This window comes from Rousettus aegyptiacus, unplaced genomic scaffold (assembly GCF_014176215.1).
Source record: "Rousettus aegyptiacus isolate mRouAeg1 unplaced genomic scaffold, mRouAeg1.p scaffold_m13_p_8, whole genome shotgun sequence".
In the NCBI taxonomy this organism is placed as follows: domain Eukaryota; kingdom Metazoa; phylum Chordata; class Mammalia; order Chiroptera; family Pteropodidae; genus Rousettus; species Rousettus aegyptiacus.
In genome coordinates, this window is record NW_023416311.1 from 95,166,923 (window position 1) to 95,171,027 (window position 4,105).

Genomic DNA, 4,105 nt, shown 5'->3' on the forward strand with positions numbered 1-4,105 from the left:
ATTCAGAGTGGAACAATATATTGTCAGAATAATGGGGAATTCAGACCTCAAGGAAACTAGGGGGCATTGATGTTGATGCCCTTCCATTTTCACTTCCAGAATCCTCATGCCACCCTATTGCTGTCTGTCTCTTAGGGATCCTTGGGCAACCAAACGGATAATTGGTTTGAGATTGTCCTAATGAAAACACATTGAAGTAGGCTTTGTTGGGAAAGAAAAGAAACGTGCACTAGACAGCCCCTTACTTTTAAGATTCATATATTCTACCTCTTGGGATAAGAGCAACTATCAGGTTAAATGCCAATAAAATATTGAAGTAGCATTTTATAATTATAGGTGCTTTTTCACAGGATAGTTGCTGATGAATTGCCCAGCCAGGCCTTTGGCCCATTTTATTCGGTACAGGAGGATGAATTCAGTCATCCTTGTTGCTCAAGAAGGCTCCTCTTCATGAGTTAAAATAGCTGAGATTTCTCTATACCCATTAAGAATTGGGTTTCCAGCTAACCAAGCTCAGGGAAGGAGATGAATGTTAATTATTTCTCCATTTCTGCTTTACAGTGAAGCTCTTTACAAAGCAAACATGCCTCTTTGGTGAAAACTCTTTCCCACAGTTTGACAATTCATCACCCATCTCTGAGTGCCTCTCTCCTTTTTGCTTTTAAGCTCAATGTTCAGACATTTATCTTCAGAGAGGTGAACAGAGAGAACATCTTTAAATATGGCATCGATATGTCCTGACCCAGATGAAAGCCTCTTAAGTCAGTTTTCCTCAATACCGTTACTACACATTAACTCTGAACAGGATTATCTACCGGCCTGCCAGTCAAGATGTTCAGGGAAAAGGGGGCGGAAGGAGGGGGAAGAGCTAAGAGCTTTTTTTGCTCATCAGTCTGCCATGGGACCAGTGGGATAAAAATGTGTTCTGACCTCACTTTATTCACGTGGATACAAATCACAGTACCATTGTATCTGCTGCAGGAAAAAAAGTTGATCAGAAACATACATAAACGTCTCCTTTATAATATACACGAATTTATAGAAAGTTAGAAACTTAGTCTTTCTTTGCATATGTAATTCATAGCATATTTTTAATTAACAGTTTAAATAAAGAAGAAATTTAGTGGTTGAGCTCTGAAGAAGTGATACTTTAGATTGGATTGGTTTGTAGTTAATGAAATAATTAGCACCATTTCAACATGATTAATTTGCAGCTGTATATTAAGTTCTCAATTAGTTTAAGAAATTTGAGCTCCCCAAGTGCTGGCTGAAGAAGGGAAATGACTCAGCAGTAGCAAAGTGCGATTGAAATTTAAGTCTTCCAAGTCATTGGAGTTCGCTGTTGCCATATGTTCACCTCACTACACAGACCCTAGGGAACGACTTCTGGAGGGATCGACGTAAGCAAACCTCAAGATGTCAGAGGGGTTCGTTGTGTAGTAGCTGGGTTGTGGAGTGGGAGAGCAGGTGAGAAAGAGCTTTTCACAGTACGATTCATGAATATTCTATAGACAAGCAAAAAAGACAAGATGTTTAGGAGCTTTAGAGTTACAGGTTATGGGGATAAAACATCATCGTAATTTCTAAAGCCCTCCAGTTTGTCTTATATAATTGAAATAAAAATACCCTTTTCACAATTATAGAACACTCCAGCTTTCCTTAATGTATTTGGTGATTCTGTTTTACTTTTTGCTGAATAGACTTTCTGACCACTGTAACACTGTAAATACATACTTTGTTTATTTTTGAAGTACAGTTTCGAGCTTCTCCAATTATATCTCATTCAAAAATTTACAAGTTTGACATTTTTGGTGTATAATCTCCTAGAGAACAAGAATATATTTTCAACTCAACTATGTACAATACCTGTCAGAAATTGGGAAATAGTTGAGTTTATCATTTCTATAAGCTTATTTGGTAGCTTGACTGTTTCATGGATGCCAGCAGAAGGCAGGAGACTCCTGGGTTGGAGATAAAGGACTTTAATACTAAAAGCAATATTAGTACCCCGAATATTGTATTTTATGGTGCCTCCCCCAAACCCCAGTTGCCACAGGGTATTGCAAAGAGTCTTCTAAGACTCTTGATTTTACAAATATAGTTGAAAAAATTGCCTGGACAGTAGCAGTAGGTGCCTTTCTGTTCACAAGATGTATAGGAATGTGAGAGACTTTCAGAGAATTGCCTTTTAACAGTACTCAGCATAATGTCTTGTGGAGGAACTGAAACTAGTCTTTATCTATCTATCTATCTATCTATCTATCTATCAATCAATCATCTATTTATTTATTTTAGGTGAGGCAACCTTTGGTTGACCTCACTGATTACAAAGACCTTATCACTTTACAATCCCTTTTTATTTATTTTATTTTTCATGCCTGCAGCACATGGTCTTCCTAGGTGGTATCCCATCTAAGTACTAACCAAGGCCGACCCTGCTTAGCTTCTGAGATCAGACGGGATTGAGTTTGTTCAGGGTAGCATGGCTGTAGGCAAGACTAGTCTTTAAAAGAAGCAAAGACTGAGGAGAACCTGATCTCTGTCTTCCAACCAAATGGAAAGAGTTTCATCTATGTTCCTTGGAGCTCCTTATGTAAAACAAGGGTAAATGAGTGGAAAGTAAGTGAAGTTGGGTTTGAAATCACTTAATTTTACTTGCACACTAATATATTGTCATTCTAAAAAATTCAATTAATATAGAAGTGAAAACTCTCCCATCCTACTTCCCTACGAGTAATAACTACTGTTACATTTTGATTAAAAGAAAGAACTAATGATTAAAGCTGTCCAGTGATATAATCAACTTTTCTAGGGAGTATTTTCCTACCATAGGCAAGCTGAACCACAAATTTTCAAGGTTATTATGGTAGACAAGATGCCCTTTACACTCCTTCCAACACTTAAACTCTGCAACTTGGTAAATTTAAGGTTCTGTGCCATTATTCAGTTTATGAATTACTTCCACTGTTATTTTAAGAAAAAAATTAATAAGACTGTAATACATACCAGCTTAGCAATAAGCAAGCAATCACTATTTCTAGTGGTGCTGAAACATCTAGGCAATGGAAAAGTCTGTTATGGAAAGATTTCAATATCCTTTACTCATTAACTTTCTTATGTCAGAGTAGAGACCAGTTGTCTAGTTGTAAAGAGAAATTAGAACCCTTTCTCAGTTTGTTCTAGCATGTAGATGGAAAATGACATTTTCACTTTTGTTAATGTTCCACATTTGACAAAGATTGGTGGCTAGTGTCCTGAAACAGAGGGCATTATCATATTCTTTTCTCTGAAAGGAAATTGTGTATTGATTCTTTTTATATGGCACATTTCCCAGGAAGGAGAATGGAAGATTTTGAATATAAGCTGTGGTTGCTCATGAGCGTAAGGAACGCCAGATAAGCAATATAGGAATGAATTTGTTAAATACCAGTTTTCCAAAATTAGTTAAAGCTATGGAGTTTTCTGGCAAAGTTAAAATGCTAGCTGAAACTGACTGAAAATTACTGTATATGAAAAGGGGCCCCATTTTATTTCGAAGAATGGTACATTTTCCCAAGACTTGGAATCACTGTGGAGAGGTGGGAATATAAGGGATGAAGCTAGACAGCTAACTAAGAGTACAGGTGAGTGGAGGAGGTGTTGGCAGTGCTGGATGATGAGTCTGATGCGTGGAAATCACACATAAACATTTGTTGAATGTTGTTAGAGTGAGCGGAGCCAGGGAAGTGTTTCATCTGTCTGTGGGCTTCACCTTCCTCTCTTTGATGAATGGAAAACTAAGGAATTTGCTATTGGCTTAGTAAAGCTTTGCATTTTGACATTGTATCCCAGTCTGTGAAATTGAATATATCGGATACTAAAGCAGTACTAAATCATAACATAATGTGACCTTGATAATTTGGGAGGCATAGCGTAAGGATCCTTCTTATGCTCCTATTTTTAATTTGATCTTTAAAATGCTGTTTTGAGGTTTGAGTATTTTGATTAGATTTTGAAAGAGGGTCATGCTTGTAACTGATCTGAACATAAACTTATTGGTATCAACTCCAGGAATTTCTGTAGAGTAGACTGGATATAACTATTTTTAATACCTTGTCCTTGATGC

At 37.1% G+C, this 4,105-nt stretch overlaps 1 pseudogene; it reads right to left on the reverse strand.

The window, feature by feature from the left end:
• Nucleotides 1–2,375: 2,375 nt before the first annotated feature.
• LOC118607548 lies at nt 2,376–2,494 on the reverse strand (annotated as a pseudogene).
• Between the last annotated feature and the right edge of the window lie 1,611 nt (nt 2,495–4,105).